The 23,548-nt window shown below is 40.9% G+C and overlaps 2 long non-coding RNA genes and 1 pseudogene across 2 annotated transcripts; 2 read left to right on the top strand and 1 right to left on the bottom strand.

The window, feature by feature from the left end:
- Window positions 1-5,504: 5,504 nt before the first annotated feature.
- On the bottom strand, window positions 5,505-6,455 carry LOC122764156 (annotated as a pseudogene).
- A 7,380-nt stretch (window positions 6,456-13,835) lies between these two features.
- On the top strand, window positions 13,836-15,447 carry LOC122764155. Its single transcript, XR_006359556.1, has 3 exons — window positions 13,836-14,789; window positions 14,960-15,130; window positions 15,231-15,447. It is a non-coding gene; the product is annotated as an uncharacterized LOC122764155 (long non-coding RNA).
- A 40-nt stretch (window positions 15,448-15,487) lies between these two features.
- Window positions 15,488-19,704, top strand: LOC122764154. Its single transcript, XR_006359555.1, has 3 exons — window positions 15,488-15,518; window positions 16,753-16,820; window positions 18,982-19,704. It is a non-coding gene; the product is annotated as an uncharacterized LOC122764154 (long non-coding RNA).
- Window positions 19,705-23,548: the final 3,844 nt, after the last annotated feature.

Raw genomic sequence — 23,548 nt, forward strand, 5'->3', positions numbered from 1 at the left:
ACACACACACACAGTCACACACAGTCACACAGTCACACACACACACATTGTTCTAAAGTCTCATGTTTTATTCTTTATTCAGGTTGTTTGACTGCAGTTTGACAGAGATCAGCTGTTCTTCTCTGGTCTCAGCTCTGAAGTCCAACCCCTCACACCTGAGAGACCTGGACCTGAGTCATAACAAGCTGCAGGATTCAGGAGTGAAGCTGCTGTGTTCTGGACTGGAGAGTCCACATTGTAGACTGGAGACTCTGAGGTGAGTTCACTGACTGAAGCTGCTGTTGTTTTTTTAAACTTTCATTTCATTTACATTAAACTCATTTTATTCACTGATGAACTCCTTAAACACACACACACACACACAGTCACACACCACACACACACACTCACACAAAAGCACACACACACACACACACACACACACACACACACACACACACAATAAAGTCAGTCACACACACACACACACTCATTCATAAACACAGACAGATACACACACACACACACACACTCAGTCACAGACACACACACACACACCCCTCACACACACCCACACACAGCCACACACACAGACACACACACTCACTCACACACACACACATAGTCACACACACAGTCACACCCCACACAGTCACACACACACACACAGTCACACCCCCACACAGTCACACACACACACACACACAGTTCTCACACACACACACAGTCAATACTCACACACACACACACAGTCTTCACAGTCACACACACACACACAGACACACACAGACACACACACAGTCTCACAGTCACACACACACACACACACACACACATTGTTCTAAAGTCTCATGTTTTATTCTTTATTCAGGTTGAGTCGCTGCAGTTTGACAGAGATCAGCTGTTCTTCTCTGGTCTCAGCTCTGAAGTCCAACCCCTCACACCTGAGAGACCTGGACCTGAGTGAGAACCAGCTGCAGGATTCAGCATTGAAGCCTCTGTGTGATCTTCAGAAGAGTCCAGACTACAGACTGGAGACTCTGGAGTGAGTAGAGTGTTGTTCTAATCACAGTCAGACAAACATCAGTGTTTCCTCAGTGAAGCTGTGACAGCACAATAGTGACAGACTTCATGATTGGACACAAAGACACAGAGAGACAACAGACGAGCCACGAGCTGCTGCTACTCACAGACTAGAGCTGAGCGCCTCACATGATGAGCGTCCATCAGCTGTTTGTAGTTTGACTTCATCACAGATTATAGATCCACTGTATCATACACTGTAAAAACAGCAGCACATCTTGTTTGGTTAGAAAACGTCAAAGTAGCCACTTTCAGACTGGAACGTCATTTTCCTTCAAACTCTGACAAAAGCATGAAGAAATGAGCAAAATATCAAGAAATGATCTTTATCACAAGCAAAGAAATGAAAGTGAGTCTTCTCTGACTTTAAGAATTGACACCTTGGCAAGGGAGAACCCAAAAGCACGACAACGAGGCAGGAAAACGCAGATTACTAAGTCCAAAAGCAGGAAATCAGTCACAAACAGGCAAACACATCAGAACAAGAAGACTAACTAGAAATGCTGGAGCAAAAAACCAACACAAGACCATCTGAAAATGGGCTGCTATATAATCACTGAGGGACTAATGAGCCAATGGAAAAGCAGGTGAGGGAAATGAGTTGATTGCATGGAAGAAAGATGACAGGAGAACTAGTGACAAGACATGGAAACAAATGAAAAAGACATGAAACAAACTAAGAGTTAGTGTAAGTACGTAAGTACAGAGAGAGTGAATTTGACCTTTGTGTTTTAAACACAGCAGTAGTGAAGCAGGAGCAGCAGGGATTTCATTCAAACTGTTGTTTGTTACTGTTTATTAAAGCTTACATGAAGTTGTCATTCTCTTCTTTTAAGACAATGTTAGAGTTAGTTTTCTTCACTTTTTCGGTCAAAAATGAGGACAATTTCCCAGAAAGTAGACTTCATTGACCTTTTTTTAAAAGTCTTCCACAAACACCTTCAAGTGTAAACCACATAAAACCACGAGAAAGTCATTTACATTCACATTATATCAAATAACATGAAGAGGCTGCAGACACAGACATGATAGTGACTCTGCTGTAAACATGAACACTGGAGTGACAAAGCCCGCCCCTTTCTGTTGGACCTCAGGTTAAAGCTCCGCCTCCAAGACTCTGTAACATGAGTCAAAATCAAAGTTGTCTCTGGTTTAAGGTTTATAGACAAATTCTGCATGAACAGAATATAAACACAACTTTTTCCTGAAGAAATATGCAAATGAGTGACTTGAGTATCGTCACCATGTGTGTGTGTGTGTGTGTGTGTGTGAGGCAACATGAAACAGTGGCAACAACAATTCAATCAAAAAACCAAATGTCCCTGAAATATATCTACTAACAAATACTTTCCATCAAAGTACACAGAGTACGCATTTAAGGCCACAGCTGAACATGTGACCTTGACTTCCATGTCAACAGAGATGAACATAAAGAAACAGCAACCCCTGCTGGTGAGGAGTAGTTCCTGCAGCACTATAGATGCACTATATGGACAAAAGTATTTGAATTGACGTGTTTCAATGGGGCTTTGGACTCTCGGCCTCTTCTCTCAGTGAAGGACAATCTGAAGTTCAGCAGACGCAGACATTTCTACTCCAACATGACTGTGTCCCAGTGGACAAAGCAACCACTATAAAGACATGAGCCCTGACCTTTAACCCCATCCAGCACCTTTGGGATGAACTGGAACAGAGATTAAGAGCCAGACCTTGTGGTCCAGCATCAGTGTGTGACCTCATCAATGCTCGACACAATGAATGGACACTAATTGTCACAGAAACACTTCAAAGTGTTGAGCAAAGTCTTCCAAGAAGAGTTGAAGCTGTTAAAGCTGCAAAACTCCATATGAAAATACTGTCAATGTATTTGAATACTTCATAATAGTCCAAATACTTCTGTTGATTTGTTTTCACACAACTCCAAACAACCAGTGTTTGGTGAATGAGTGAATGTGAGCTGTTGTAACATGTGATGTTATTATTCCACATCTGAGCTGCATCACTGACTCTGACTCTGACTCTCTGTCGTCTTCTCTCAACAGGTGGGCATCATGAATGTGTGTGTGTGTGTGTGTGTGCGCTGCTTCAACAGATCTGTGACAGAACTCCAACGATGATGGTGTGATTTTTCAGTCCTAACGTCCTGAACCTGTGACGAGCTGTTTCAACATTTAACATAATGTGTCTTTAATCCAAGAGTATTCATCTACAATGTTAATAATATCCATAACCTTTATTACATGATGTATAATTACATATCTAACAGTTTAACCCTGACCAATCAACATGTGTTTCCTTTTCATTTGCATCAGTTCAATGTATCTATGTTGTCTACTGATGAGTTTTAAAAAATGCTTTTTAAATATTTGACAGAATAATTGATTAAAGATTCAAAAACTCTGAACTCCAGCACATGAGAGCTAATGAAAATAATGCCTGGTTCACAGTATGTGGAGCTAAAGAGAGTGTCCTAAAACACCATCAAGTCCTAAAACGCCAGCAAGTCCTAAAACACCAGCAAGTCCTAAAACACCATCAAGTCCAAAAACGCCAGTAAGTCCTAAAACACCAGCAAGTCCTAAAACACCAGCAGGTCCTAAAACACCAGCAAGTCCTAAAACACCAGTGAGTCCCCATCAAGTCCTAAAACACCAGCAGGTCCTAAAACACCAGCAAGTCCTAAAACACCAGCAAGTCCTAAAAATCAAGTCCTAACAGCCCAGCAAGTCTAAGAAGCCAGCAAGTCCTAAGGCCAGCAAGTCCTAAAATGCCAGCAAGTCCTAAAACACCAGCAGGTCCTAAAACACCAGCAAGTCCTAAAACACCAGCAAGTCCTAAGCATCAAGTCTAAGTTCAAGGTCCAAGGCATCCTAGCATGCATCAAGTCCTACAGCAGTCCTAAAAGCAAGTCCTAAAACACCAGCAAGTCCTAAGACGCCAGCAAGTCCTAAAACACCAGCAAGTCCTAAAACACCAGCAAGTCCTAAAACACCATCAAGTCCCAAAACACTGGTATGTCTGTCTGCTTATTCTGTTTGTGTGTTTCCACCGGCTTTACTCGCCTCGCCTCGCCTCGCCACGGCACGGTTTAAGTAGCGTTTCCACTAGCCTAGTACCTGGTTAGACGAGGTTCCAAGCGTGCTTAAAAGCAGGTACTAGGCGATGATTGGTCAGACTGCCGGCCGCTGAGTCCCGTCACAGGAAGAGACCTCCCACACACAAATCAAGCCGAACAGCTCCGAACTGTAGATCACTTAAAACTACTTAACAATCCTAACAACATGGGTTAATCTCCAACAACTACAGAAGTGTGGTGTGAAGTCACGAGACACTAGTGTGTGTGTGTGTGTGTGTCGCGTATAAAACAAAGTCACTGCAGTTTCACTCAGCCGTGCAGTGATGACTCACATGTTTGCTTCAGAGACTCTGTCTGAACTTTCAGTGGATTTTTCTGCACTCTTTGTCCAGTCCCACGTTGATCCCGCGCCTGTGTTTCTTACGCATATTTGAGGATCTCCGTTCCTGTGTCCCGCGTTGTTTTTCCTGTGTGAGAATAAAGACTGTTTCTTACCACCATACTGCATCTGGGTCCAGTCCTGTTCGTGACATGGTGCTCCAATTTGGTTATTAATTGATAGTTTAATCAGTTTTGAACAATTGAATAATTTATTTCCAATAATTGAATGAAACTTAATAATTAAATCATTATTTAAAAAACAAACAAACAAAAAACATATTCTGTAAATTGTGTGTATATACAGTACATGCATACAGACAGAGAGATAGGTGGCTGTGGGTGGTTTTGTTCAGGATGGCCTGAAGTTCTGCCCGCTGAGTGAAATAATTGTCATTTCAGATGACTAAGTTAAAAAAATGTTTAAAGTGGCCTGGATACAACATTTGTTATTGTTAAATATCTCTTGTAAATGATGTGGTTAACAACTTTACAGCCATTAAAGTGTGTACAATACTTATTCAACACCTCAGTTGACTTTCTGGTTTAGTACAAAAACAGGTCAGGAAATGTCATGTCATAGATGGGTACAGATGATCTTTGACTTTGGCCATGACTTGATAACATGGTTCCAGCAGGACTGGGTGGAGGTCTAATTGTGATCTCTAAGATTTGATTTAGTCTCCTATGCAGTTGTGTGGCCCTTGGACCACAATGTGCAGCTATTGCCTTAAAGGGGGCCTTCTGAAACTTCTCCATCACTTGTCTCCTCCACTCCCTGTCCTGCTCCTCCATATCCACACTGCCCACAATGACATTTTTCAAGGCTTTGAATGTGATCTCCTGAGGGCTATTTACCTGTCTGACCTTAATAACCTTGTGTATATACTTGCAAAAGGCGTGAATAGTGGTGAGCTGGCAAATAAGGTTGAAGTAAGCGGCAGTCAGGGAATGAATAGCACAGCGATTGTAAATAGGCAGATCCTCGTCAGTTGACAGTGCCAGGTCCTGCAATGCAACTGTCAGGCGAACGAGGTCCAGAACCACATCTGGATTTGCCAGCTCCACACTCAAAATGGCAAACAAAGCAAAAAGGTTCTCGTAATGCTGCCTATACCATTGCTCTGCTCCTTGCACGCCAAGTAGATGTGTTGGTAAAGCTGCTGGCCGTGACCTTTCATGAATAAGTTATCTTGTCTGGAACACTTGACCACTTTGCTCTTGAGCACAGATATGTCCAGGGTGCTGCTCATGCTGAGGAGCTTGGACCTGTTGTCATGCCAATCCATGAGACTAATAAGTGTTTTGCCATAGGCAGCTTGTCTCAGAAGCTCCCTAAAGCAGCACTCTGTCAACTCCACCAAGCCACTCTTTTCTTTCTCTGACATCCGCAGCAGCGAAGGGGAGTGGTTCTGTGTGCATTCTCCACTCTGCAGTTGAAAAGTAGAGAGGGGACAATCTTGTCCATGAGCTCAGGGTCCCAGATATTGGCCTGTAGGTCGTCATTCACCATCATCCTCACCTTGATACCTGCCATGCAAATCTTGAAGCCGATGTCGGGGTCCTCGTCTCTAGAGTGGCACATGTCACTGAAACGTGACACAAAAAAATGGTAACAGCGGTGGTAGTAGGGGTTGTCCTCTTGTATGTTGGCAAACTTCACAAACAAATTGGTTCCTAGGATCTGTAGGCTAGGTTTGTCCGACTCTAGCACCTCACGCACCATCTTCAGGAAACTCTCCACAAACAGGTTGATGCTCTGAGAGCGACAGGCCATCAGCAGCTGGTCCAGCGCTTCCATTGCTATGCACACATACCTGTATCTTTGTCGAGCCACATCCTTTGACATTCTCTTAGACAGGTAAGCGCCAATAGAGTCAAGCTCTTCTGGAACCGACAAGGCATAGAATGTCAGCTTCTCCATGTTGGCTTTTACTAGCCCATTCTTTTGGTTTGCTGGAAAGATGTTGTCTACCAATCGCTTGTACAGAGGACTGAGTGCTCCACAACAATCACCGATCAAGAAAGATATGATTCTTTCCAGTGACATGGTTGTGAAATTCGTTCTTTTTTAAGTAAGACTAGAAGAGAGAGCAGTAATGCAACCGTGTGAGTTCCAACTGATGTGGAGCACTAGAGGTTATCTTGTAATGTAAGAACTCCTTCCAGGTGACATGGAACACTAGAGAAGTCTTTGAAGAGGAGCTTTGATACTGGCGCATAATAAACATGATGGATGTTACTTTGACATGCAGATGGTCTCTGCCAGTTTGGACTTCCCGGGACAATTAAAATGCTTTTTTCATGTAGTATATTCAAAGGACAACAGGCTGACCTGGGGCGCTCAAGTTTTTCCCTATAATCAGTTTTTGATATTGAGAAGAATTGTCATCTTGCCATTAAGGCAATTTTCTTTAAGGTGTTTTGAATGCAACAAAGAAGGACGAGAAGATGAGACTGTGAACTTTGAACAGTGATTGCGAACTTCAGAACTTTGAACAGTGGAGGGCAGCATTACACCTCTCAGTGTACAGTCTGCTGGAAATGATTAGAGCAATAAGTCTTTGATCTTCTGAAAGCAACATAATAAAGAAGAGCTTTCCTACTAAAATGGGAATTACATGTTTTTTCCACCTGGTTCCTGTTTATTAATGTTGGTGTGTTTTTGGCATGAAATGAACTGTATTATTATGTGGAAGGAACACCATATTTCTGTATCTGTAATATTTGTTAGCTAATTAGTGTTAAATACTTTCCAGATATAATAACTATAATAAACTGTCAGGAGCAACACAAGGTGAAGGGTCTTGCCCTTAACCCACAAACCCACAACCTTTGAGTTGAAAGGAGGGTCAAACTTTGTGCTGCTGTTTTTGATAAAAGGGCACAGTTGCATGATGGTCATTTTTCCTCAGTAAGTTTACTCTATGATGACTGTATTTGCACTTTAGAGAGGAGAGGGCAAAGGGGAAGTGATCAGAACCATGATCCACGGCAGAGGAGCTGTTCAGTGTCACTGTCACTGTGCTGAAATCATTCTGGTCACTTTTTCAACAATCTATAAATGTGCCAGTGTCACTCATGAATAACTTGTTATGGAAGTGTTGTGATTGGAGACAAATACAGCCAGTCTAAATTTATAAAGTCTCTCATTGGTTGATTTTGTGGCACATTTGTAACGCTGTGCCAAGATGAGCGAGTGCTCGGGTAAAGATGAGCGAGTGCTCGGGTAAAGATGAGCGAGCACTCGGGTAAAGATGAGCGTGCACAGAAGGTTGAGATTTGAGATGTGAGTGGACATATGAGTAAAATTGATTAAACTGTTAAAATGAATATTTGCAAACATGCAAATACATGTATTAAGCTTGCAAAATACATTTTTCTGTGCTCAAAGTCTCACATTGTTCCTTCATGAATGTGGCCCAAATATAACACCATACTCTTCCACCGGTGTTACGCTGTGTCTCCTGCTCTCTCTGTGATTGATCTCCTGTTACGATCGATGAACTGAACAAGCACTCGTTTTGTAAATTGGTTAAAGGTGACATAGACCGGAAGCTCCAATTAACGCTGCGTTTGTGTGTGTATCTGCGTCATTACCTCGTTTATGAAACCCTAAAGTTTCAGAACAAACAGTTCAGCCACTGCTGAGAAAATAGTGTTGTATTGTTTTCCTGGGCTCTGCGAAGCGGATCGACACTTCCGTAGTTTGATGTCGTCATCAGAAATCCTCACCACCGTAGCGCCTCCCGGTGCGGGCACTAGTCCGGGCACATCCGGTTGTGTACATTCAACCGCAGAAGAAGAAGAACTAGTCTCGTTGTAGCTGCTGAGATGCAGAGCATCCACCGTGCCAGAGGGGGAAATGTGTATCTGAGAGCTGGCCTATCTATTACGTCACTTCCAGGTACCTGGCCAATCACAGGACAGTAGGAAAGCTCTCGTTGGCTGGCCAATCACAGCAACTGTTTGGTCTGAAACAGCGCGGCTGACGAGAGCGTCAGTGAGGAGATATTTTGATCGGCTCGTTTGCAGCGATTAGGAGGTTTTTAATCATGAAAACAAGTTAATATATGTAAGTAGACATCCATAACTAACATATATGTGTGATACAAGCATTCTATGTCGCCTTTAATACTTTCACCCGCTACTTAAACTCTAACTTTCACTCTCACGATTCACCTACTGTGGTTTTTCTTTGCTAGCGTGACAAGTTAGCTTAGCAGCGATGGCTTCTCCTTCTCCTGCTCTCTCCTGTGTTGTGTGCCACATGTTGAGTTACTCCTCTGCCTCCTTTAGTGATAAAGATACTGGAGGTGAGGCTTAGTGAGGTAGAAACTCAGCTTCGCACCATAGAAGCTAAGTCAGTTAGCCACTCCCCTGGCATTAGCTCCCTCAGCAGCTCCCGTGCAGCTGGAGCAGCTCTCTTATCTAGAAGTTTAGGGAAGTCTATTAGAAACCCAACACCGTGACAATCCAGAGTTGAGACCAGGGCCTGTTTCAGAAAGCAGGTTCAACAAACTCTGAGTTAAAACCTTAACTCTAGATTGACCATTTTTTGGTTTCACAACAGCTGATCAGCATTAGTTCAGTTCATTCTTTACTCAGCGTGTGCATTGGGAATGAAAAAAGCCATCATCAATGGAGCTCTGATACTATGATTCACCGTGGCAACGGGTAAACAAACACGTCGTCGTTGCTCGCTCTCGCTGTCAAGTTTACCTCAAAAAACCACACACTCTTCACTCTCTCACCTCCGGTCTGAACCTGTCAATCACACCTTAATCAAATCAGTGACCAGGATCACGCTTCTTCTCAATCAGAACTTCCTCTCTCCCCATGAGTTTCTTCAAAATGAAATGAAATATTTAAACATGAACATTTATGTCATTTATTACACCATACTCTTTTATCAACCTATTTAACCTTTATGAACTATTCCTTTTACATTTTTAATACACTTTTAATAACATTTTAACCAAATATGAACTTTTATAATTCATTAATTATTCATTATTTTTTTTAGTAAGGATTCTTAACCAGGTTACACTGAAATGAGATTTATGTGTGAATCAAATGACATTTCCTGGTCAAAAGTAACTCCAAGGTTCCTCACAGTGGTCACAACTGGAAGCCATGGTGATGTCATCTAAAGTGACAATGTGATCAGAAAGTTTTTCTCTGAGGTGTTTAGGGCCGAGTATAAAAGTTTAAAAGTAGAAAGTTACAGGTCATCCAGGACTTAATGTCTCTGAGACTTTCCTGGAGTTGAACAACCTGATTTATTTCATTCGGCCTCATTGATAAGAGCAGAATGGGAGGGTGGGGCTATGCCCCTGTGTAGTCAAAGGTGTGTGTGGTGGGAAGGGGTCAGTCACTGTCTGTGGGATAGTAGGTGCAGGGAGAATGGGGCTGTGATCCAATACGGGCAGGGTGTCCGCATCCCCAGCAGAGCAGGGGGCGTTGGGGAGGGCGTGTGGCACTCCGGATCACTTCCGTCATGTCAGCGCATGCAGCGGTTCTCACCGTAGGATCACTTTCTCCAGGGCCGCTTTGGTCCCGCCCTCCACAGTCCCCCTCTCCAGAGCCAGCTCCAAAGCCTCTTGTAAGGAGCGGGGATGGGCGAGATGGGTCTGAATGCGCAGCCTCCTGGGGGTTATGGCTCGGATGAACTGGTCCCTGGCTGGGTCTGTAGTCTGTAGTGCTCCATGATGTTGTCTGTGTACAGTGCCTTGAGATAATATATGTCATAAATGCAATAGAATTCTCTGAAATCACTGGTATGGAAATATTTTGTGTTCCCCTGTGAATGTTGTCAACAATGTTCTTGTCATGGTGTGTAAACCATGTTATGTGTGAGTAGCAAAGCACAGGACGTCTCCACATGCATCATGAGGTCGTAGACATAACTCTGAAAACAACTCTGTTAACACAGATAACTCTTCTGTCCTCATTTGGAGCAAAACTTGCTCTAAATTCAACTTGCACTAAAGCGGTAACTAGTGCTATAGACGTGTTTGTAGCATCAGAAAAGTGACCTTAGGTGGAAAAGCCTGGATTTAAACATGTTCTGAATGTACTGAACCACGCTACCAAATGTCAAGGAGGTCAAATCTTACTAGAAAGGTGTTTCCTTCCATGTATGATCATGTTATTGGAGGTCAGAGGTCAGATTGACGGACCTTCAGAGCAACACAGACTTGGAAGTTAGAGTTCATCTTCCTCTTCCCAGTCGTCAGAGACATTGATGAGGTCTTTGTGTCCATTCTTCAAACCAGGAGGGTCCTGGGTTCTTCGTGAGGACCAGATCTCTCTACTCCTATCTCAGCAACGTGGGCCACAAATATTTAAGCAACCCTGCTCCCCAAGAAGTTAAACCTAGGAAATAAGAACCATGTTCTTAGTGAAGTGTGTTCATTCTCATAATGTCATACCATTCTGCACTGGTACAGTTTTGATTTCCTGTACCCAGAGGACACATTTAACATTTAGATTTTAGAGTCACTGGAGACGGTGTTTGAATGTGTTTGTTCACGTGACATTTTGGACATTTCCTTTATTGTTGTGCTGTCTGTCTGTAACTGTGTTGTTCTGTGATTGTCTGACAGTTGTCTCTTGGAAATGAGAGCCTGTGTCTCAGTGAGAAATAAAGGTTAAATAAATAATAATAAAAACCACACTGCACTGTCCAATTTCTTTCTATTTTCAACTTATTATGTGTTTGCATTTTTAATGGGTCACATAGAAAAATAACATAACGTTTTCCCGAGTGTCAGTTCCTGTTTCAGTCATAAACACGTCCCATTTCTAATGTACACTCTATCACATCAGAGTATGAGGTTTACTGCATTTACAGTAAAGTCTGTAATGATTACACTCATCACATTCAAACATTTTCAGTGCAAAAGCCTCTGGTTAGAAAGATAACACAATAACATTGTACCATTAAACAGCATAAAGCACATTACCAATGAACATTTTCCATAAACCAGTGCAGCTTCAATATTCTTCACAGTTTTTATGAAGCGACGACATAAATCTTCTGTGCAAAGTCAATAAACAGAATACTTGCAATATGCCTGCAGGTCATCCCTCAGTGTGTCACAGGGCGTTCTGATCCATTCATACAGACCCACGGGGCGCCTGGAACCCTGAGCAGTGAAGCCTTGATGGTAGGCTTTGCCCTGATCTAAGAGAGAAGTGAGTGAAGCCAGTCCTGCATGCGAGGGAGAGGGTGTTTGTTGGTCGTTGATACAAAGACGTAATGACTAGGGTCCTTTTTTTCTCTCACACAGGTGCGGCGTACGGGGACTGAGACTTTACGATCCATCCTCTCATCAACAACTCCTGTGTGTACTTTTTTATTTCCTGTACAGACGAATGAGCCTCCTGAACAGGGATATCATCCTTGACCCTGGTTTGCATCTGTAGGGATAACATCCAATGTCACTGTGGTCACAGGCAGACACTGCAGACTCTTCATAAAGCATTTCCTCAGTGACTTAGATCAGCAGGTGGTCTCCACAGCTAACTGCAGCCTGTGCTGTCTCAACCTGTCGTGTCTCGTCGTGTTTTCCATCTCAGTGACTTTGGCTGTTCTGATTCTCTTTGGCTGACATGTGACCACCTGCTGTCACTGAGGCTCTTTTAGACACTTTGCTGTTCTAGAACACTTCTTCATTCTAGTGGTTTGTATCGGACCACAGGTCCAGAGGTGTTGTAGCTCAGTAGTAGAGCCAGTCGTCTTTCAACGTAAGGGTTGGGGGTTTGATTCCTGCTTCTGCCGTCTGTGCTGGCAGATAGAAAAATGTGCTGCACATAGATGTGCTGTATGAAAGTGTGTGTGATGGGGTTTGAGTGGTCATCTAGACTAGAAGACTAGAAAACCCTTTACCTGCAGCACACATGCATCATTGTTCCCACTCTGACAGTAGCTATGCTGTAGCTTTGTGGCCTTTGGACTTGGATGAGGTGTATAATAGCTTCAGCTTGTTCTTCTACACCAAGAGCTTTGCAGAGCCCTTGCAGAGGAGGTTGACAACCATGGCAGACACATCAGCGTTGGACTTGTGTATGAGAGTGGTTCTCTGTTTGCAGCAGACAGGTCAAGGCTCTCTCCTGGATCAAGAAGCTCTCCAGGTGGTCGCACTGTGTAATTGGGGATGGACGTCTCTGTCTTCAGGACCAACACGGTCTCACTCCCAAGTCGTCCCATGCGTGACGATCGGGCAGTGTCCCCTCACGTCAGTTCTTAACGTACTGGGTACCCCTTTAGCGTCAATTTTCAACGCTTGGGGTAGTCAGGTTGACTTCTATAGAGCTCCCATAACATCTGCATATGACGCCACGGGACCGAGTCGGGGAGACCGCAGTCCGTTGTGTGCTGATGAATACGGGGCAATATTGCTGATCGATTGATTGATTGATTGGTTACAATAAATTATATGATTTGAGTATTGTGTTAGGCCATACAACAATTAGGCAATATTACAGCAAATAATAGGCTCAAATGCTTTTTATTTCTCTGTCTCTGAGGTTTGTAATCGCGATTACAGAGATTATTTAATACTCAAGAAACGTATTTTGGCCCACTTTTGTGGAAATCTGCAGTCACAGCAGGGATTCGCAAGCAGTTCTTATCACAACACGAGCCATAGTATTTTTAAAGAATGATGCAAAAGTAAAGATTATTATTTTTATTGGGAAAAGTGTACTTTTTTCTAAATCAGAAGTGTGTGACGTAATTGTATGCGATGAGACGGCGTTGCCATGTCCGCGCTATTCCTACGGAATTGAAGTCCCGCGGGTTGAAGTCTTTGTCTGCTGGCTGGGGTAGACCTATTTTTGCATTCACATTATATGGGGAATATATAGAAACCCATATGTTAAGTGATATACTTAATTTATTCCTAAATCCTACCAAACTAACTTCAGATCAGCACATTCACACATGGATCTTGTAGATTTCGGGCTGATTCTGTCTTAGACCTGGCAACCCAGATGCAGCGTCCCATTGCTGTTTTCCCCCTCGGTAAGTACACTGATAAATTAATTAGACAGGTGACATATCGAGATAAAATCCTTAAATGTACGCCTTAAAATGTGTCAGGTCAAGAAAATAAGTTTTTGTTAGCATCTTTAGGAGAGCAGGGTAATCATTTGATGTACAGTAACTATTTAAGACATTGAGGTATAACTTGCTGCACCAAATGCACGTAGGGTTAGCTAACACGTGATGCTGTAAGCCAGTAGTTAGCACATGATGCTTTTTCCGTGCTCAATTCAACTTTATGTTATATACGTAGGCCCCCCACTTCATTTGAAGGGCTGTAGAAGACTGACATGAAACTGTCTGAACCATTTGTACACTGGCTTACTGGGTCAAAGTTTGGATTGATTGATTTGATTTGACCATTATTGATATAGTATGAATCAAGCACTCTGTGTGTCATAGATTCAAATACAAAATAGTCAGGGATGACACAATAAAGCCCATAGGCTCATTTCCATTGTGGTCCCTAGCACAATGGAATCATTCTGGGCACAGTCATAGTAAAATAGTACAATGTAAATAGAATAGAATATAGGCTATACATAATTGCTTTATAATTTAGCAGTCCAGCATATGATAAATGGAGAGGGAGAGTAGTGATTCATTGTTATTTAAACCTGCATGCCTATGAAGCCCATTTGAATTGAATTGAATTGAAATGAGTAGTGTGAACGGTCAGTATGTTGGTAGTCTTAAGTATGATGTCAACGTTCTGATGAGGAGAACACAGATGTCAAATCTAGGCTGTTCAATTCTGAATAGTTGGTTCAAAGTGTTTTCTCTCCAACAGGTCCTTCAATTGTCTTCTTCCATTTGTCCCTCCTTGAAGCATCGTTTCTAAAACGCAAACCAAAGGCACTTTTTAGAGCCACGTCTGTCTGTCTTGTTATCCTGCCCGTGCTGTGTTGTACTTGTCAGTCTTTCTGTTGCTGTTTGTGTATCTTTCTGTCAGTATTAAGTTCTTGTCTGTAAAAAAATATCTTGTTATCTGTCTTGTTTTTGTTTATATCAGTGTGTGTCATGACACGTCCAAAGTTCAGGCCCTGTCCATCTTGCCAGACACTCAATGCTGCAAGCCTCAAAACTTGCAGCATGTGTTATGTGAGCCTGTCAATGAAGAAGAAGTTGAAGGAAAAGACAGCATCATTGGACAGCAAGTGGGGTCAAGGTATCGTCCCAAACCGGAATGTTGGCCGCATTATTGATTCAGCCGGTATTGCAGTAAGTGAAAAGGCTCATTTTTATTCATTTGATCTAAATCAAACAAGTTGCGGCTCCTTTTCTTCCACTGTACTCCATTAACTGCCATTAAATGCTTGCTACAGTACTAAAGTGTCCAATCATGCTGTGGGTTTAACTAATGTGTGCCAACTGGTTACTTTTTATTTCAGGTGCGAAAACTTGAGGCCATAGGCTACAAGCCCATTTTATTTATGGGAAAAAAGACAAGAAGGCCTCTAACAAGTGGGTAGCTGACATAATAACCCATTTGCCCCTCACATCTACCACCAAAAACTTCTTGGAGAAGATGAGGAGGGCTTATGAATTTCTTTTGACTAAGGGTAAGAGCAAGATTTTTTGTTCAGAATGCCTTTGTTTGAAACATATATTTGAGTTTTCATTTGAGAAGAATTGAAAAATATATTTGAATGACCTCAACAGAACCGCAGCCCAACACTGACCCATCAGCAGAGCCTGATAACCCCACCATGGAGCAGGGTGACAGCCCCGTCGAGGGTATGGGCCACAGCCAGGACGAGGAGCAGCACAGCAGCCTCGCCATGGAGCAACGTGACCACACCTAGGAGACTGTATTTGTCCTGAACCTTGTCCCTTGTCCGTCTCTCTCTTCTTCTTCTTCTTCTACCTCTACCACTGTTGCAGCAATGAAGAAGAGGAAGAGAGGAAATGACTCCCAGTTAAAAAAGGAGGGGCTTAAGAAGAAAAAGGGTAAGTTTTGTTTTGCATGCATTAATAAATTGGCTCCCAGACTCATTTGACTTTGGGCAATTATTGGTTGGAAAAGCCAGGCTTCATTCGGGTCATTGAATCAGGATCCAGTACACAATATTCTATTCTTCTATATTTAATGACCTGAGTGTTGGTTGGCACTCTGAAGCGGCCACAGTTTACATTAACATTAACCAGAGACATGATTAATGTTGATTTCTGACTTGTCTTTGCTAACTTGCAGTGATCAGTAGTGAAGCCACATGCAGTCGCATTACCAAAATGCATCTTGTCCAAACAGTTAATCTCACCTCTCAAAGCAGCAAAACATTTCATGCGTCAAAATCAGCTTGTTGGACCAAAACACTGGCAACAATTCTCAGCCAGAAAACACACACTGTCACACGTAACACATTGTAACAACTAGCAGAAATTGAGTAAAGGTACGCACCAAGCAAAGGAAAACAAATGTTTTCATTTCTCTGTGTATCACATAAGCCGTTTCCTCATTGATTCAGTCCATCAAAGAATTGGCATGGAAGCGCATTCATTGTCCAGCAAAAGCCCAGCATAATGCATGTACAAGTACACTACAATGTTTATTGTGTATATAATGTATGATCTCAGTTTTTGACACGTAGGATCAACTATTTGTTACACGTTAAGAATATTATTTCATTTGCTTCCATTTCCTTTGTCTATATCTCTGTGTCAAGTCATTTACAGTACTTTTGAAAGCAAAAACAAGTTGATGAAATTCCAGGGCTGCAACTATAATAATTACACAACAAAGCAACACGTGTAGTATAATGATTTATACTGTACAGGAATGTGACGCTTCTAGTCCTTCCTCTCTCCTGGATTTGGCAGCTGTTTGGAATGATTATTTCATTTTATCTTGGATTCATTTATACTAAGATATTTTCTACATATATATATTTCAACATGGTTAGTGCAGAAATTCAAGAACTCTAAGTGTTTTGAATATGTTTTAACAGTTATGAAAACAGTAAACATTAAGTTTATGAAGAGTTTTGACAATGTGACTTCAGTCCTATGAAAACCCAGTGCGGTTCATCTTGCAGTGTGGCGAAAACAAAGGACAAAAGAGAATACAGATCACCTAACATAAATCCACTTCTTGACTAAAAAGTCAGTACTTTGATATTTGATGAAGCTACAAAGCATTGCATTCATGGCTTCATAAACTTTTCTTCTCTTTTCCTCATATTAGGTTGTCGAAAATGTAGTAGACAGAAAATATTCCAGTTTGGCTCAATTTCTGGGAGAAGGATACATGAGGTAAGATTTTATAGCATGTTCATTTTCTATATTCTTCATTTGGTTTCTTGTTTGTCTCAGTGAGTCATTCTTGCCTTTCAAAGATACAACTATCCAGTGGTTGTATGAACAGCTCAAATGATTGTTCCTTATCTCTGTGTGTGTAGGGGAAAGAAGAAGTGAAAGTGTGCTGGTTGCCTTGCTCTATGTGCTAAGAATTCATACACAATTGTTCTATCTCCACTACTGTTTCATGAAGAGTCCAAGAAAGTGTTGCAGCATGTTTGTAGGACCATAACAAAAGTAGCACATGTGTCATGTATTTGCTGCACCTCCTGTTTGAACTTGGTGAGCCCATGGTAGCTGAGAGCTATCCTCACAATTGTGGGGAAAAGAGGTGTAGTGCCTGGGGTAGATAGGTTGTAGGAACCTATTCCAGCAGCATTTTGCAGTGAGGATGAGAGCAGTGTCAGCAGCGATATTAGAATACATGAAGGATAACAGGGCAGGAAGAAGCAGTAAGAAAGATGAGGAAGAGGAGAAGACTTAGGAATAGCAGTGGGAATTTTAGGGAACTCCATTTCCATTTCCAGAAGGAGAGTTACCTTAAACTACATGACTCTGTGAACAGAACCTGATGGCCGGCAGGTTTTCTTCAACAAACCATTGGTTTCTCTGTGTATCACATAAGCTGTTTCCTGATTGATTCAGTCCATAAAAACATTGATTCCATCTCTTGATTATATTTCTCAACTCAGCATAATGCATGTGCTTTTTTTTATAAGTTCCACTACAATGTTTATTGTGTATATAATGTAAGATCTCAGTTTTAAAATTCTAAATGGGTGTGAAGCGTTACTAACTATTTGTTTCTTTCACTCAGGATGTAAATGTTCCCACTGTTCGCCAGAATAGAATTTATACAATGAAGAAAAAATACAATCCAAATCATATTTGTGATAAGCCTATATGTTAATATTTCTGAGTGAAGAAGAAACAATGACTCTCTTAAATAGACTGTGAATAGCAAATCTTGATTCAAGGAAATGTAAGTATGTTCCATGATTAACTAATGGAACACAGAATCAAACTTTATTGTGAAGTTATTGATACTTTTGACCAATGTAACTGTTTTATTTACAGAGAAATCTTCTCAATCTGCATATACATGCATTAGAATGGTAGTATCAGAGATCCATTTCTGAAGGCTTTTTTTGTTTACCATTGTCACGTGGGCTGTAACGGGGACGTAACAACCATGAACATGAATTCCGTCAGGTTCAACCAACTCAGAGTTTCAGTCCTGAATCCGACAACTTGAGAGAGAGAAAATACATGGGGTGCATGTGGTGTGACATGGCTGCTGCAGCATGCCCGATTATACAGTATCTAATTGAAAGTGTTACATGGCTTTTGGAGCCACGACCCTACTGAATGTTTCCACAGCTCATGTCTTTTTCTTCTCGACGTGCAGCTATGCAGCCCTCCGACATCAAACAGTGTAGAAAACAAGTACAATCTGTTTCAAATGATGAAGATAAATACCTCATTGTACCAGAAGGCAAGTGAAGTAGCCAAGCTTCTAAAACCTTCAGAACAAACTTCATTATGACTTAGCTCAACTCAACATGCACACATTGAAGCTGGCAGCAACCACAGGCCACTGACTGTAGCAGGTCAAACAAACCCATTGCATCCTGCATATGTACACGTCCCACATCCATTTCCCATGTATTTTAGCTGTTAGGCTCAGAGTTTCCTGCTTTCTGAAACAGCCTCAAACCTTTTCTAGTGTTTTTCTTTTTTTTTACGCAGAGCATAATAACAAAACATTGCACAAAAGTCATGTGTCTGTGTGTTACAGGCCAAGGTGTTTTTCTTTCAATCTCATCAAGAATACAGAATACTCAAATGTTGAAACTCACTCTGTTTCTTCAAGTGTTCATGTCATAGCTCCTTATTAGACCACATAACAGACCTTTGACCCTGACCCCAAAAAGCGGACTTCAATTTCCTCTTCAGTTACATTGAGCCACTCCAACAAACTGAATGTCTGTAAATGAAAACACTCTTAATCATGAATGAAATCCATTTATTTGAGTGTTTTGTTTTGCTTTGTTTAAACATGATCTTAAAGTTTGCACTGTCTGATAACAACTTGTTGTGTTCTGATACTTTGCAGTGGCAAAACCTGGGATGACACATGGGAGCCTGCAAACACATTTGCACAACAACACCACACTGCCACCCCTGAGTCTCCTCCTCCTTCTGGTTCAGTTAGCTGAACCTAACTGGTTGGGCTCTACTCACAGCAGGGGAAAAGAGACAATCGACAGAAATGACTGACACTGAGCTCAAATCAAATACTGTGCTGCAACACGTGTCTTTTGTGTTTATTGAAGGAATGTGTTCATGGATCTTGTGTTCTATGCCATTCACACATCAACCATGTTAAATGACATCTGGTAAACATCAATCATTTATTAAGCTCAACATGTAAGAAAGTCATCATTCTTATACTTCAAGTACCAGCACACTAGGGCTATTGAGTGTTTAGGCTTGCTGAACTTCAGTTAAGTGTTGGCACAGTGCATGTACCCAGTATATGTTTGTGTTTCTTCCAGACAGTTGACACACATTAAATGTCGGAAACGACATTCCGGAAATGTCGGAAACGTGGATTAATGAGGATAAAGGCGCAGATTTTTACCTGGATGGATACAAATTGGTCAACGTTAACAGAAGACATAAAGGTGGGGGAGGAGTGGCCCTGTTCATTAACAATAACATTGAGTATGAGATTGTACACAATATGTCTGAAGCTGTTGAACATGTAATGGAATGTGTGACAATTGAAATCTGTGTGACGAAAGGCAGAAATATAGTGTTAAGCTGTGTTTATAGAGCACCAGACTCTAGGATAGAGGATTTCAATGAATGTGTGGGAAGGATGTTTTCAGGGACTAGCCAAAAGAGGGTTTTTATCTGTGGCGATGTGAACATTGACTTACTCAACCCGAAATGAAATACGATGATTGATGACTTCATTAATATGATGTATACGATGGGCCTACAACCCCTCATTACACGTCCAAGCAGGTTCACGACACACAGTGCGACCCTAATTGATAATATTTTCACAAATATTATAGGGACAGGCATAACAAGAGGACTACTGATAAATGACATAAGCGACCACCTGCCAATCTTTGCTATCTATGACTGGAAGCACACTGTTACAGAGACACCGAATAGAAATATATATACAGAAGGGTCAGGACTGAAAAAGGGATGCTTACACTGAAAAATGAACTAATGAGGCAGGACTGGAACGAGGTCTACAAAGAAACAGATGTAAATGATGCTTATGATTCCTTTTTGCAAATATTTAACACGCTGTATAATAGACACTGTCCTGTAATGAAAAGACACACGAATCAGAAAAAGGAGGGGAAACCATGGTTAACAAAAACGTTGATAAATGCCTGCAAGAAGAAAAACGAAAGATTTAATGAATTTTTCGTCAATGTGGGGCCGAATTTGGCAAATTATTTGCAGATGATACTAATATTTTCTGTTCGGGGGAAGACCTAAACCAATTAGTGGAAACAGTCAATAATGAAATGGCCAAGCTACATGTGTGGTTTAATATAAATAAACTATCTCTAAATTTAGAGAAAACTAAATATATACTGTATGGGAAAAAAGGCTGTAAGACTAGTATTAACATACAAGTTAATGGAGTGGACATCGAAAGGGTTAAAGAGTACAAAGTGCTGGGAGTGATTATTGATGACATGTTAAGTTGGAAGCCACACACCAAACACTTAAAAGGTAAGCTGGCCAGGAGTGTGTCCATACTTTGGAGGGCACAAAAACTATTAAACCAGAAGGCACTGTACTTGTTGTACTGCGCACTAGTCTCTCCACACCTGCAATACTGCGCAGAGGTCTGGGGACACACTTACAAAACCACTACTTATCCCCTGTTTATACTCCAAAAAAGAGCCTTGAGAATCCTACATCATGCCAGTTACAGAGAACATATAAATCAACTATTTACCAAATCAAAAATACTCAAATTCTATGACTTAATAAAATACCGCACAGTACAGATGATTCATTGGGCTGCCAACAAAAACCTCCCTCACAATCTACAGATATTATTCCTGAACAGAGGGGAGGGACACAATCTAAGAGGGAACATGAGGTTCAGGCAGAGAAGGGTAAGAACTACATTAAAATCCTTTACCGTATCGGTCACGGGGGTCAGACAGTGGAACAATCTGGATGAGGAGATGAAAAAATCAGCAAAACTGAGTGTATTTAAAAAGAAGTATGTAGAGATGACTATTAAACAATACAGAATGACCCAGAAAGAAAATATGACAAAGGTCAGAGACAGAAATTTGTAGACACTGGGGGAAACGGTGCAACGGCGCGATGGAACATCATGGACACATGTACATACATACATGGAGTCTGATCTCTGAGTGCTACCGGATGCTGAAACATGTTTTCTTTGTCAAAATGTCATAAAAAAAAAAATATAAAAAAAAGGAAATGAAATGTATGATGATAATGGGGGCGGGACTAGTTAAGCTTTGCTTCTCCCGCTTTCCCTTTCGGTTATGTATATTGTGTGAACTGCAATGTTATGTGATGAGTGATCTAAATGTCATGACTGAAATAAATAAATAAATAAATTAAGCACGTTTTGTATTTGTCATTAACTGAGGTTGTCATAGTTTGTATGCATGCATGTAGCCTATTTATTTCACACTGAGAGTCAAAATCCACAAACAGTACATTCATACATTACTTAACGAGCTAGATTATTGGAATTGCTCCACAAATATAGCAAGTGATGATAAACTATTTAGAAAATACAATAAAGAAAGATTAGGAACAAACAGACAATCAGCCAATAATAAGCTTTCATATCCAAATAAGATTAGAGTGTTCAAATAATACATATAAAAAAATAATAAATATACATATATAGGTATATAGCTATATAAGCATAACATAGGAATAAAGAAATATATAGTTTCAAATAAATGAACAATGATAATAAGTGTCAAATATCTAAAAATATAGCAATGTGTTGATTATTATATGTTTGTCATAAGGGTTAATGTATCATGTACATATTGAATTCAACCATGAAAATACTGTAAGCTATACTTATACTTATCAATCCGGTTTTTAATTCTGACGTAACACCCTTTCAAAATACAATTTCCGGATCCAAACGCTGTCATACTCTCACTACACTACGCCCGGCTGTATTTTCCTTACTGCCAATTCCCATTTGAAGTTTTTCTTTTAATGATATCCTCAACTTCAAAACACCAAAGTGTCCTTGAGAACTCCACGACGGTGTTTTTGACTACTACATTACCCATGATCCTTAGCCACTGATTGAATTTATTTTAAACTGATCAAGATTTAGATTTTGTGCACATGTCCACTTTTTTAACATAGCATATTTCATGTATAAGCAGAGTAATTACTGGTTTGACTGTACAAGATATACATCACTAGATGCTTTTTGCGATTAAAACTCTAGTTGCAAACCGGAAGTCCAACTTAGCTAGGCTACCTAAAAGGATATTTCAAGAATACTTGCTCAACCATCTTAAATAGAACAAATGACGCAGTTATAGTCATTTGTAATTTGGCTGTACTACACATCTTTGATACATTTGGTAAATGCGTTTTTACAACCCTATTTTGATGTCAACTGGATAAACTACAATTGTGGTGATGGTATGCAACAAGCTGTATGGCCCGCCCCTAGGGAATTGTAGTTTTCTTTCAAAAATAGTCTTTTCCATAGAATTGAGAGATGCAAATAATGAATTGAGAGTACACAAATGAGTTGAAGGGGATAGTTACAATGTGTGTGTAATCAGATTTGGTTCAAATAAATTTCAACCATATTTGACCAAAATTGTATAGATGGACTATATTCACATGATAGCTAAGGTCAAGCGCTCTCTATAACAGTTGGTTCCATGTCTGTAGCCACTTTGGTTGCTGAATTATAACCCTTCAAACATACAACAAGGCCAAGGTTCAAAGGTCAATCATTCAATGTAGGAGCCACGTAGAGTCTTCATAATGATACATGTTACTCACCAGGCTGAGATCTTTCCAATGATGTATTTGGTTTAGCTTTGAGACAACATTTGGATTTTAATGTAAATAGTCATCAAAATAAAGGATGTAGAAATAAAAAGTCTGTTTTATTAGCCAATGCAAGCATTTAACCTACATTAGCATTTGCTCCCCCAAAAGATTTGGTTATATATGCACATATGACACGCCTATTATTGTTGGTATTTCAGTTATTACTATTATTGTTATTATTATTATTATTATTATTGTTATTATTATCATAATTATTATTACTGTTATTATTATTGTAGGGCCACACGGTTGTTGGCGTAGTGGTCGAGCCCCGGTTGGAACAAGGGCCTTTCTGCATGGAGTTTGCATGTTCTCCCAGTGTGTGCGTGTGTGCGTGGGTTCTCTCCAGGTTCTCCTGGTTCCTCCCACAGTCCAAAGACATACAATATGGGGATTAGGTCAATTGGACACCCTAAATTGACCATAGATAGGTATGAGTGTGAGAGTGAATGGTTGTTTGTCTCTATATGTGTGTGGCCCTGTGATGGACTGGCCAACTGTCCAGGGTGTACCCCGCCTATCGCCCCATGTAGCTGAGATTGGCACAGCACCCC

The sequence above is a fragment of the Solea senegalensis genome, unplaced genomic scaffold (genome assembly GCF_019176455.1).
Source record: "Solea senegalensis isolate Sse05_10M unplaced genomic scaffold, IFAPA_SoseM_1 scf7180000017264, whole genome shotgun sequence".
In the NCBI taxonomy this organism is placed as follows: domain Eukaryota; kingdom Metazoa; phylum Chordata; class Actinopteri; order Pleuronectiformes; family Soleidae; genus Solea; species Solea senegalensis.